Here is a 14,505-nt window from a genome sequence, read left to right on the forward strand (position 1 = left end):
CTGTCACTCCAAAGAGAGCTGACTAGACTACCTTGGAACCATTGAAAAGGGGCCATCATCACCATGGTCACCGTCATCCTCAACAGAACAAAAATGCCTGATGACCCACCACTACTGAAGATCAATGATGGAACTACGAACCATGCTGGATCATGGTGGTGACTATCTCCCTCTTGCTTCCTCTGAAGACTCCTTATTTCTTCTTTCCTATCTTTTCTATTGCCCTCCTTCCCTTCCCCATTACCCTAATTCATAATAGTGTCCATCCTCCCCTTCCCCATCTCCATGATTAAAATCTGTAATAAACTGGTTGGACCAACATTTGAACCGTTGTTTCTTAATCTCATGCTGGGTGTAAATATATTAAAAAGGACCTTCTCTCCCTCCTATAAATTGGAGCAAGACAGGGATCTCACCTGATATGCATCATCTTTTAAAGATGATAGAGACTGATCTTTCATTGATATCAGGCACTTCTATCATCTCTGTCTTGAAGGCATCCCTTCTAGTTCTATGCACTTTTATGGATCATGTTCCCTCTGGTAATCCCTGCTCCAATTCTCACCCATTGTTCTTAATTTTTACCCTTGTATTCTGCCATCAAGCTTCCATCAGAGTCAGGAGACCCATGGTGATCTATCACTTTGTTGATTATAACTGAGACAAAAAAAGCATTGAGTTTGTCAGCCTTATATGTATCTGCTCTTGAAAACCAAACCAATACTTCTAGAAATGACCCAGCAGTTTCCTTTTGTTGCTACTTTACTGTAGATGTGCCAGCAAAAGCTCTTTTCAGTATCCTTAATGTGCAAAGAGAATCTCTTTATATAACAGCTTATTTTCTGAAATATTGGTTTGGATCTTTCTTGCACTTGGAGCATGTTCTTGAATACCTACTCTGAGCTCTTCCTTCTTGTTGCCAGGAATATCACATCCAATAACACTGCTGATGATTCTTATTGTAGGCCAGAAACTGAATTTTTGTTGAATCTTTTTACTTCTTTACAAAAGATTACTTGCAAAACTTGTGAATGGCAGGTTTTAAAACGTAATAATCACTTAACATAATTTGAACCTTAATATTCCCTAGCTGAGAAAGCATTAAAGCTATGTGCAAATAAAATGTGTTTATGCTGCCTAATTCCTATCAGAGTTACCGCACTGTTCCGTAGTATCTCTGCTGGATGAACCAGAACTGGCACATCCATTGATTTCTACCAGCTGTTTTCTGCCAATTTCGGCTCCTGACAGGTAGCAAGCTGTGTAGCTGGCAGCAAAGAATCTCAAACAGTTCAAAAATGCCCCAGGGAGGGCAATTGCTTACCCTAAGCCCATCAAGGAATTGCTATTATGCTTCACAAGATACATATACATTCACCACATCTGTCTCATATTATTTTTACTCAGAACTGACAGAAGACTGAGATAAACACACGACTTTTCAGTACTGAGCAACAGCAAGGTGCTTGTGGCACAAATGTTGTAGACTTAGGGAATAATTTCATGACAAAACTTCCTTTGTATATTCTGTGAAATGTTTCTGTACTTTATAAATCACTAAATCATTGATTTAAATACCAAGACAGCCTATTCAAGTACTTTAAATCTAAATTTGTTCATTTTCATCTGGTGCTTTGACAGTCTGAAAAAACAGTACGAGTAGACATAATCTAAGGACCTGCTGCCTTCTTCAGTTCCTTTTTAATTTTTCTGAGAACTACAAAGGTCAAGCAAAATGCTTCTGCTTTCTGAAATATTGATGGATGTGGAGCAGGCTACTGTAGCTTCACAAGCTACCTCGCCCCATCTGAACCATGCAGCTGACCACTTTTGTCCTTCCAGCTGATTTTGTACAAAAGAGCTTTGTCGCTGCTCTTGATTCTGTGATGAGGTGAAAGCATATTATTAGTTGATGCAGGTCAGATGATTAGTGGTACATTTTTCACCTGTGACAACTCATCTGCTTGAGATTCCTTGCCTTCCATGCTGCTGGTTCAGGTAAAAGTGAGGTACTGAACTTGGAAGATATTTTGTGTACATAGCTTTGGAAGTAAATAGCACATGAACAAGGCTCAGCACTTTGCACAGGGAGCATTTCAGGTGGAATGGAGGCACATGCCAGTGGAAATATCAGTATGCGTCTGTGCAAGGGCTTGTGTTTGGTAGTGAATGCACTTTTAAGCTCTTGAATCAGTTGACATTCTTTTTCAACCCAAAATTACAGCTCAAGCATTTGAAGTAGAAATAAGTGGGAACCTTCTATCTAATAAGATGCTGCTGGATCTAGCAAGTCAATGTCTGATATTACTTAGAAGAAGGACTTTTAGAAAACTGCCTGTTGTCTTCATTTAGAGCTGTTCATGTTCAGAGACCCAGCATTTGTAAGTAATGTGGATTTTTCTTTTTTTTTTTTTTTTTTGCTTGAAGGCTAAGCAGAGAGTACAGATGCTCACTTTGTAACTGATTTAGAGTGACAGGGGTTTAGTGTAGCCCTGCAGTTACTGACCTGAAGCATTCATGATTCTGTGCCTTAAGCAAGAAGGAATAAATTATTCTACTACCTTTCACTGTCATTTTAAATCTGTAAAGGAACTGTGCAGTATAAAAACTTTAAGACTGTGATTCTATTGTTAACATATGATTTCTTCAAATGAGCTGTCAAAGATTAAAACAAGCTGTTGCCCGGTGCAAGCGCTGTTATTATTTTTTCAATCAGAAACCGATAAAACATTTTATAACAGGATTCTAAAATGTATTTGTTAATTACAGTGATCATATAGTCTTTCAAATGCTAATGGTTTGACTCAAATTTCACTTTGTTTAGCTGTGTTAGAAGTTATGATTAAAGAATGGTATAGCTTTATAGTTGTTTTACTGCCATCTGTGTGCACCAGGCAATAACTATGTACAGATGGTTGTGATTCAGAGACAGGTTGCCACATGCAAAAAAAGTATGTTTCAGTTATTTTAATAAGATTTATTGCAGCAGTCACAGTTAAATGCTTGAACCTTAATGATAATTGATACTAATCCTTCAAGAAAAATGATCAGAGTACAGTAAACCACAAGGAGCAGATTTTGCTGTAAACTTCACAAGCATCTCACCGCAAAGGTATGCATCATGTTTCCATTTTGTGCTTGTTTCTTCTCCCTTTCCTTTCTTGATCACTTATTCCCGTGTCTTTGCTCTTGCAGTAGTTGTTGTGAAAAGGTGGGAGATCGTTCTCTTATCCTCTATTTTCTTCTCTGTGTATCAATACTTATTTGTATACACTGGGGGCTCCAATTAAATTAAATTGGAAGAAATCTGGAAGTGAAACTAGAATATGCCTCACAAAATTCCCAGCTTCTTTGTATTAGAGACTGGACACATTCAAACCCCAAAAATAGCCTTTATTTTTTTTCATGAGACAAGTGGCAATTTGGATTTTGTACTGGGGCTGGCATTTTTTTTTCTGTAGTTGACTTCCATCTGTTGCAGTTACTTCCAAAACATGATTGACCAGGCCCAAACTGCAAAGAGACTCTTTGTAGTATCCTAAGGATTTGCAAACTGATCCTCTTTGTGAACAAAGAAGCCAAAAGTCTTTACACGGCCTTGCAACATTATAGCTAGAAGGTGTCTTTGTCTCTAGATTTCTTCACCCTAAGCGTTTCAGTGTTCCAAGTACTCTCCCTCTTATTTTTTAGCCTAGTTTATTTTCAAATGGTTAATTTTTTCAGTCAAAAGCAAGCATGTGTTAGCATGCATAAATTACATGTGTGTGCACATGTGCATACTTGTAAGTATATAGGTACATGCAATGTATGTATAAGGTACCATCCTAACAACAGATGGACTTAAATAGCCATTTGTTTTTAGGAACCATTCTTGAATTTTTCCTTCAGGGTACTACCTCAGTTTGTTTTAATTAAGTTGGGTACTTTTTTGTGGCTTTGACAAGAGTGTTGACATACAACAGAGAGAAGCACCTGAAAACCAGAAAAGTCATGCAACTCAGGAGTCCAAGAAAATTCTACTAGTTTACTCTTATGTCTCCATCATAGTTCCATTTTCACTTGTGATGTTACAGAAGTTTGTAATTATAATGTATACAAGTATAATGGAAAAAGTAGCATAAATGGTAGATATCCATCTTGAAAATCTCAGGAAAAAAATAAGATCCTTCTGACTTGATTTTTCCACTTGCTGTTAGTGTCAGAGTTCATTCTGCAAACTGTGGATTGCCATAAGCAGTCACAGAGAAATCACAGCTACAGGAAATGGATGGATCTATTATTTACTAGGAGCTACTACTATACCTTTAATGTTAAGTGGTTCAGTATCATTATCAATCTATTTTACAGTACAGTGAGTTTGTTAATGTCTGGACTATAATGTAATGAAAATGATTGAAATAAGATTCAAAAGAAGGATGTTTTCTTTCTCTTCCTTGTGTGTGTGATCTCTTTTGTGAGACTTCCTTTGCTTTTCGGATGGATTTCAGGACCAAAAGTAATAACAGCAATAGTAATAATGATAATGATAATGATAATAATAATAATAATAAAGGTGACCTTTTCTTTGATCTTTCTGTATCTTCTGAAATACAGTTTTACACTGTGCTAAGGTGAGGAAGGTTGTCACTTCTTGTCTGTGTTACCATTCTCTACCACCATGAAGTTATGTTTAAGGGTCAGGGTGCTAAATCCTCTTTTCGCATAAGACTATGATAAAACGGACTGAAAATCTACCTCAAGTTCTGGATTATTAACTCTCTTGTCACTGGATGAAAAAGAATGACTGTTAGAGAAGCATTTAAAGAAAAAGAAATATCTAACAGTGCTCTGTCACCTTACAGATTCAACTTACAGATATTTCTCCAGGTCCCAGAATAATTCTTCTAAAATTCTTAGTCACATTAAAAGAAGCAAAAGTTTTACACCTCCTTTCCAGATTATGGAGACTATTTTAAAGTAAATATCTTAGTAATGCTCAGTAAAAACATTAGAAAATGGTTTCCCAGGTATTTAAATATGGTAAGCCATTTTTTATTGAAGATTGTCTTTAAGTTAAAAATGTAATGCAGTTTTTCTTTGATACCTGTTGTGGTTTAAATTACAAGGCAGTATTAAGAAAGTGTGTAAACAGCTTTTGAACATCCTTTGGAGAGCTGCAAGGAAAAGAGATGCTCAGCCCTGCAGGCACAGCTGAAGATGGTGGCAACTGAAATAGCTTCAGATGAAGGATGACAGAGTGCAGATCAATCCTAGGGTTGCATTTGGTTTGTTTGTTTGCTTGTTTGTTTGTTCGCCATGGGCCAGGCTCTTCCAAAGCCTCCTCCTGTACCTGTTGACAGGGTTGGTTTTTCATGCTGGAGAAGTGTGGATGGGCATAGAAAGGATGAAGGGAAGAGAACTCTCCAAAGTGCCTGTGTCCATGAGTTTGACCATTTTATGGCTGCTCTGAGTCAGCTGTGCAGGGTAGCTGGAAAAGCACCAAAGAAATGACCTGGAGCTCAGTTCCAGTAAGCAGTAAGCATTAAAACTGTGCTGCATTTCCTTTGCCAGCCCTGTGCCTCAGTCCTTCAGCAATCCGGTGCAGGAACATGCAGAGCAGCCTGTGCCTTGCACCAGGGTGTGCTACTTGGTTAGGAGGAGGCAGATCTGTTATCAGGAATTTGTAATGATGCCGACTGTCCAACTGGAAATTTCCAGCCAGGCTGGCAATCAAGGTGAAAGTAATCTTCCATCCAGAAATATTTAAGTGGTTTTAAAATTAGCACAGAGGGGCTCCAGAGAACAACTCCATCCATTTCTGTCCTAGTCTTACCTGCTGTGTGTCTGTCTCTCTGTACAATAGTCTATAAATATGTGTGAGCATCTGTTACTGTATTTCTTCCTGTCTTCCCTCCACAAGCCAAGATTTCCATAGTCTGCTGCCATGGCACTTGTATATGACATTTTGAATGCATGAAGTGAAAAAGCATGACATTTTGAATTAGAAATTAATTTAACAAACGTGTCTGTGGAAAAGCGTTTGGATCCTCAAAATTTGTCAAATGATATTTTAAAAGTTAAAAAGAAACTGCACAAAATGAACAGAGAAAAGTTGAATGTGAAAGTTAAGGACAAAAATGTTCACTGTCTGAGAGGCGTTATGCTATGTTAATCTGGGATATTAGTCTAATGAATGACATTAGGTAAATCACTGCTTAATCCTTCAACGTTGTCTCTGTTCCTTCCTCTGTTTAAACTCTTTTTGGGTGGAAACACTCATTGTAGGTGATTTTCCACTTCCTTTTTCAATGGTGTCCTAGTCTCAGTTGCAAATTTGATTGCAGTATTCCCTGCACATCAATGTGCATAAATAATAATTATTTACTGTGTCTGAGTTGCTGTAGCAAGTTAAAAATAAGTTAGTTGATGATGGGCAAAGTTGTCAAATTATGTAAGCATGCAGATGGAAATGATTTGCAAATTCAATTGCCTTGCAATGAAAATTGATGCAAATAAGTACATATATTTAGTTATGCCACATGTCACATAGAAGCTCAAGAGTGGTGACCCTGTTTATTAGATTGGCTTGTTCTAGTGTGAATAAAAACCAAGACATCCCTATGTCCTATTTTCAGTATTAATTTTTGGCACTTTCTGAAAATGAAATTTTGAAGGGGATTAAATGGTAGGAACAAGATCAAAGCCCAGCAGTAGAGGCCATTCCCACTCAAAATGACCCAGAAAGATGGAGATAGATGTCATGCTAAGGCCTGATTAAGTCCACAGGGATTCTTGTGAGGCTATCTACAAGCATTGTCTTGAAAGACTGGGACCTAAACCTGAGAATACGTAAGGAAAACAAATGAATAAAGTACATGATAGGAGCAGCTGGGGGTGTTTTGCATCTTGAAAGGGGAAAGTGTTTCTGCCACTTCTTGGAACTATAAATATTAAGAATATTATAAGTATTCACAGAATCACAGAATCACAGAATTGTAGGGGTTGGAAGGGACCTCCAGAGATCATCGAGTCCAACCCCCCTGCCAAAGCAGGTTCCCTACAGCAGGTCGCACAGGTAGGCATCCAGGCAGGTCTGGAACATCTCCAGAGAAGGAGACTCCACCACCTCCCTGGGCAGCCTGTTCCAGTGCTCCGTCACCTCACTGTAAAGAAGTTCTTGCCACATTTGTGCAGAACTTCCTATGCTGCAGTTTCCGGCCGTATTCTCTATTAAGAAGCTGTTGTATCCGTGTGGGATGGCCATAAGTGAACAAGTTTTTCACAACAGAAAGAAACATAGGGAAATAGTTATTCAGAAGTATCTATGCCTCACCTCCTCTAAGAGGAAGAGATTAGGAAGAATAAAACCTATTGTATACCTGTGATGGTTTTTTTCTTCTTTCTCTAGCTTGGAATTTCACAATGTGTTTTACAATAAAGAGTTACAATAAGGTTGTTAGGGTGACTTCTCATCTGGCAACTTCTTCAGGAGCCTTCTGCCAGGCTCCTGCACACCCCTCTGCATTTCTGTGAATTGTTCTGTCACACCATGATATGACATTTGATGCATGTGTAACATCAGCATCCCTCATTATTGCACAGTGTACAGTGAAGTAATATATTCATGTTTATTAATTTAAAATCCTGTTTGCTATGAGCAGTAATATCATTTAGCTACGGTCATTTTCCACTTCATTTGGTATCCTACTAATTTTAACTGCATGAAAGTATTTGCTAGTCTGGCAGCTGAATCTTGTATCTTCTCTCTATATCTTTTCATTAAATTCCTTTTTGCTAAATGTAATGACAAAAGCTTATATGATTTTAATTTCTGACCCTTTTGAAATCTGAGCCCACACCTTTGTTTTTTCTCTCTGTGCAAACTCTGTGCAGACTATGTACTATACAATACTTTCTTTAAAGAAGCTTTCCTGGTTCTTTCTAGTTTTTTTTGACATCCAAGTTTCCCCCTGTTACTTCTGCTCCCGCTATAGCACCAGAATCACAGATGACAAATGACTGGGGCTGACAGGATATCCGTATCCATCTGTCCCAAACCCTACTGTAGCAGGGACACCCAGTGCAGAGTGCCTAGAATCATGTCCAGGTGACTGCTGGAGATCTATCTCCAAGGATAAGACTTAAATCCTCCAGGCAGCCTGTGAGAATAAAATCCTCCTGAGCTTCCTTCTATCCAGGGAGGTGAGTCCCACCTCTCAGGCTCTTCACGTAGGAGAGTTGCTCCAGGCCCTTCATCATCTCAGTTGTCATTTGTTGGTCTCTGACCACCTCTCTCTGTTGAGCACAGAATTGGACTCAGCACTCCACATACGACTTTATCACTGGTTCCTTTGCAGGTCTGCTTTCACTACCTTCCTTTTATTCTTTTGGCTTTTCCTTGTGTTGTGTCTAAACTGTTTGCTTCTTCTTTGTAAATCCTAGTACAAGAGGGACTAGAGAAGCCTGTGTGTCTTCTAAAGCCTGTGATGTGATCATGAATGTTTGGCTTCCCAATTGGAACTGTGGAAGGGCCAAGAAAACTTGTACAGAGATAGAGGACAAGCAAGAGATGACTATATATGTGACACTGAGGAAATGCACATGCTGTAGCAAACTGTAACATACATACAGAAATAAGCAATTTTTTAACTAATCAAGTTCTTTCTATCTCTGCTTTTCCCCCAGACTTAGTTCTTATCATATTATCAACAAAAGATTATATTTGTACCACAATTAAGTGCTATCAAGGCACTCTAACATACCAGTACCTCAAGGTAGTTGCCAGTCAAATAGTCTCAGTTTCACCAATGATCTTTGCAGAAAGTGTCCTTTAAAAAAAAAACACACACATACACACACAAGCAAAAAAAAAAAAAAAAAAAAAAAAAGCAGGGAAAAAACAAACAGTTAATCTATGACAAAGAGCTACATATAGTCTACAAATTCTTATGAGTCAAGAAATTATATGATTCATTTCTGCTAGACTTATTGGAAATAAGCATCCTGATTTCTGCTTTAAGAAAAAAGTACAGGGCCATGGAGAGGTCAAAAAGCAAGCTCATTAAGTGTGGAAATCAGAGCAGTCTGCTCTGCATGTTCAGCATATATAGCTGTTCCAGAGAGGTACAAACCCAGATGATCTCTGTGTGTTACAGTTACCCTGACAGTCCTGTTATTTCTCATTTTTCCTCTTCTTCTATACAGCCTTTCAACTTTTCTGAATGCTGTTGTTGTCTTTCTGTCCAGGACTTGCAAAACTGCTTCTACGCATCAGACTTGTTTCCTTCTGCCTTGTCACATTTATCAGATTGTCTCTCCTCTTTATTTGTATGGCTATGAGCAGGCTCAAGATCAAATCTAATATATTAAAACAGAGCATCAGCATTCACAAAATTCCCAATGCCTGTTTCTTTCTCAAATATGAGAAAGATGGTGATTTGAAGTGGTTGTTTTTTGCAGTCTTGGGGGAAGTGGGAGCTCTGATTTTTACCTGGAAGGCTCATCTGTAAATCTACTGACTACTGCCTTTGTGGTTAAAATGTTCAGGTTCACTCATTTTCTCTACAAAATATTTCATCCTAATTATCTCCATTATCTCTGGTATTTTCTTGCACCTCATCCAAGGAATAACTTTCCCATGTTATGCTATTGTCCATCTCTTTTCCTGGCTTTCCACCACATTTTTCAAAAGTCTCTGCACAACTGTGTGTGGGTCTACTCATCAGATCTCATTGCTTAGCCTTTATTTCTATGTTCCTTTCATTTCCCCTCATCTTCTTTTAGTCCTTTCAAGTTTCTTCAGGGTCCCACACAATAAATTCACTAGTTCTGTAAGTTGAAACCTTCTTTCTCAATTCTAGTTTTTTCAGAAATTGTATGTATCTTCTAGTTCAGAGCTAGCAGTCAAAAATTTTCTTTGCCAAGTCATATAAAACAGGAAATGAAAGGAAAGAAGAATCCAGGTGAGACACAATCAAATAGCTTCTGGCTGAACTAACAAAAACCTCAAACAATTCCAATAGAGTTGTATAACTCTACTGTTGAAAGATCTGCTCTTCCTGCCCTATTCCATCTTGTTGTTTTCTAATGGGCGACATATAAAATAAGATCATAAAGTCCTCCTGGTGGAGATGTCACCTTTTATTTGTTTTTTAATGCATTGACACCAGCATGTAAATAATCACATTGTAAAGTATGATTAAAAAAAAAAAAAAAAAAGAAAACACAACTTTATGAATAATATAAAGCTTTATTTTAGTTCTTAATTTTTAAGTGGTTGTAAAATCCTGTCTGATTTTGCTATCTATAAAGTTATCTGTAAATATCTCTGTGCTGTAATAATTTCTTGTTGGCTTTGGACTTTTCAAATATCCTTTTGTAGTAGATACACCGTAGCAGAGTTTTGTCTCAATACTGAACACATTTAAAAAGTTTTGATTTTAAAAAAGGCGTTCAGATAATTCCATGTAGATATGTCTTTTCACCATTTGATCCATGCCATTTATTCTCAGAAAGGCTATTATCATGAACATGGATGCAAAATATTGGAAGATAACCACCTTCTCGTCTTCACACTTTCCCCCTCATTTTTATTTTAAATTATTTTGGAAATCATTAGCATAGCAAGATACAGTGATGCACAAAAGAACCAAGAATAATAGTCTCATCTATAATAAGGCAGAGAAATAGACTACACTAGTGTGGGTTAATGGGGAGGACTTTGTAGCCTGGAAGGTCAACTACATGTTAGGTGTTGAAAAAGGCGGAAATTTTTCACGCAGAGGGTGGTGACATTCTGGAACAGGATGCCCCATGCCTGGAGGCATTCAAGGCCAGGCTGAATGTGGCTCTGGGCAGCCTGGTCTGGTGGTTGGCAACCCTGCACGTAGCAGGGGGGTTGAAACTAGATGATCATTGTGGTCTTTTCAATGCAGGCCATTCTATGATGATTATGTTAGATGAGTACTCCTTTGCATTCTATATTCATAGCACTTTCCATTATTCACAGACTGCATTGCTTGGTAAGATTTCAGATGTTTTAGTCAAGCACATTTTATGAGGAACAAGAAAATAAACTTTCATTGCTGCAATTTAGAAATGCACTGCAAGGTATTGGTGATATTCTTAAAATTGATACCTTTTTCTTCCAGCATTAGTACAAATACTGGAATATTTTTTTCCTTCCAATATGAGTGCAACAAGAGTTTTACCAAAGTCCTCAAAGACTATTCAACATTATGTGCTTCAAAATGAATTCTGGTAAATGGAAAGCTCAGGATTTAAAAGTAGCATGTGTAGAGTTTCAAATTAACAGTGAGAATATGTCTATGACTGAAGTGTGGCTGAAATAAAGTGGCCAAAATAAAGGGGCAGCTTCTTTCAACAGGAAGATATGGCTTCAGGTAACGCTTACAGAGATTATCAGAGGACAGTGGATATTAGGAATTTAGGAACCATAGAACTATTGTTTAAGATGCGGAGATATGATTCACAGAATCACAGAATCACAGAATCACAGAATCACCTGGGTTGGAAGGGACCTCAAGGATCATGTAGTTCCAACCCCCCTGCCTAGCAGGGCCACCAAACGTACACATTCAGATCAGGTTGCCCAGGACCCCGTCCTACCTGGCCTTGAACACGTCCAAGGACGGGGCATCCACAACCTCCCTGGGCAGCCCGTTCCAGGGCCTAACCACTCTCCTTGTAAAGAACTTCCCCCTAACATCCAACCTAAATCTTCCCTCCTTCAACTTGGATCCATTTCCCCTAGTCCTGCTGTTGTCAGCCCTTCTGAAGAGTTTACTCCCCTCCTGGGTGTAGGTTCCCTTCAGGTATTGATAGGCTGCAATGAGGTCGCCCCGCAGCCTTCTCTTCTCCAGGCTGAACAAGCCCAACTCCCTCAGCCTGTCCTCATAGGGGAGGTGCTCCAGCCCCCTGATCATCTTAGTCGCCCTCCTCTGGACCCTTTCCAAGATCTCTATGTCTTTCTTGTACTGAGGGCTCCACACCTGGACACAGTACTCCAGGTGGGGCCTCACAAGAGCCGAGTAGAGAGGGACAATCACCTCCCTGTCCCTGCTGACCACCCCTCTCCTGATGGAGCCCAGGATCCCATTTGCCTTTCGGGCTGCCAGAGCGCACTGCTGGCTCATGTTAAGTCTCTCGTCCATCAGGACCCCGAGGTCCTTCTCTGCCGAGCTGCTCTCAAGGACCACTCCTCCCAGCCTGTACGGGTGCCTGGGGTTCTTCCGGCCCAAATGCAAAACCTTGCACTTTGCCGTGTTGAACCTCATTAGGTTCACCCGAGCCCAGCCCTCAAGCCTGTCGAGGTCCCTCTGAATGGCATCCCTTCCTTCCGCCGTATCAACCGCACCACTCAGCTTGGTGTCGTCAGCAAACTTGCTGAGGGTGCACTCAATTCCCTCATCGATGTCATTAATAAAGATGTTAAAGAGCACCGGTCCCAAGACAGACCCTTGGGGGACACCACTTGTTACCGGCCTCCACCTGGACATAGAGCCATTGACCACCACCCTCTGTCTGCGGCCTTTCAACCAATTGCTTATCCATCGGGTCGTCAAATTCAATCTGCTTTGATTTACAGTTTAGTATACTAAATGTAATGTTATTCAAGTATATTACAAGTACTCAAGATGGAAATGGAAAAATACCAAAAGGCAGACTTTTGGCTGGCCAAATGGATGTTTAAAGGTTTTGTGGGAACCTGTTCTTCATAGCTTTGCATTGCAAATACCTTCAACTGAATCTTAAATCTGGACTGCTGTTGAATTTCCACAGAAAGAGAGCTGTAACCATTTTAAGGTACATGCATATTTGCAGTTAACTTATACTGTGAATGCTAGGGCTGAAACTTAATACCTGTCTTCATTCCAGGCTTCTGGGAGATAAAAAAATAATGATACTTAAATTCCAGTTTGCAAGGCTATCTATCTATCTATCTATCTATCTATCTATCTATCTATCTATTTACCTACCTGTCTATCTATCTATGTCTTTATTTTGCTGTGTGCCTGCACAGTAACTTACAACCACAATCTGAGGTATAGGTTTATTAAATAATTCCCAGTTAGAAAGTAACCCCAGAGGCTTCAGTACTCTTACTAAGCTTTGTGTATTGGTATGCATTATATTCCACAAAGCACTCAAATCTTTTGGCTATTACAACTGAAACACACATTCTGCCTAGACTATTTTTGTTTAAACGGTTTATGGTGCTTTCATTGTCTTCCCCTCCTCCCATTCCTTTTCTCATTTATACTCTGTGCTGGAGGCTTCTTAAAGCAAGCTGAGAGAATAATCTGCTCACTTCTAATTAATTTCAATGGGAACTGTGTGGCTAAATCCCCTAGTTTGAAAATACCAACTCGTTTTCTACCTGCGCAGACTTTTCTCTTTAGTTAAAGAGACTTAATTTGTCTCTGTCCCAATCTTACACCTACTCTGTACTTGTGCAAGTCACTCCATTAGGCAAAGAGCAGTAAAGAACAGGCCCAAGGGGACCCTAAGAGATTAGGAGTTTAGGGGTAGAGTAGAGGTTTTTGCAGTTTATACATCCTATCTGCTTGTGACTGTGCTGCTTGACTTCTCTATACAACTTTGATTCTGGAAGTTATTAGAAGAAAATAAACACCTTAATATTTTGACATATTTTTAACAATGAAAGGAAGGTTAGAGCCAACTGCAGCTTAGTTAGATATTTTTTAAAGAAAGCCTAGGGGAAAATGGAAGCCACATGTAAAAGTACCAGCATATTTAGTGAAAAATTTTAATCACTTTCATAGTGTTTTCTGCCCTTTCATATTTTCCTCATGTTTTTTCTATAGCCTGCATGGAAAACCCGTGTCTGGAGAAGAAGCGTATGGAAGATTCTGCCTCAACTTGGCAGGTTTTTCTGCTGTGTCACTTCTGGTATCAACCACTGTTGCATCTTGAGACTGCTTCTCTAAGGAGACGTGCAGCTTGGAGCTAAGATTTCTCAATTTTCTCATCTGATGAATGGATTCTTTTTTTTTTTTCCTTTTATGGTGAAAAGATTTCAAAAGTGTCTGAGCAATGTAGAAGCCTAAATCCCATTGAATGTCACTTGGAATAAAATTACCAAAAGCTCTTTTATTCTTAGAGCTTATGCTTGTCAGATACACAGTCTGTCATAAGTCATCTCTTCTAGACCCATTTTCACTTCTTATTTCCTAATTAAAAAAAAAAAAAAAAAAAAAAAAAAAAAAAGTGTAACTTCAAAGATCACAACAGCAGAATTTAGTCGGTCTTATTTAAAGTAGGGGTAAGCTGGGCAGGAAATAGTGTGTTTTGCTGGGTAGACTGCACACAGTTATTCAGCTCTAATGTGCTAAGAGATATTCTTTTGGACCACTTGACCTTTTTGTTATGCAGATATTCTTGCAAGAGTATACTGGCAAATTGAATTTGCCTTGACGCTTCCACTCTGTTCTGGCAAAATGACACAAAATCCATACTGTACCCATTAATGTCAGACTAACACAT

Source organism: Tympanuchus pallidicinctus, unplaced genomic scaffold, assembly GCF_026119805.1.
Source record: "Tympanuchus pallidicinctus isolate F22 unplaced genomic scaffold, pur_lepc_1.0 scaffold4, whole genome shotgun sequence".
In the NCBI taxonomy this organism is placed as follows: Eukaryota; Metazoa; Chordata; class Aves; order Galliformes; family Phasianidae; genus Tympanuchus; species Tympanuchus pallidicinctus.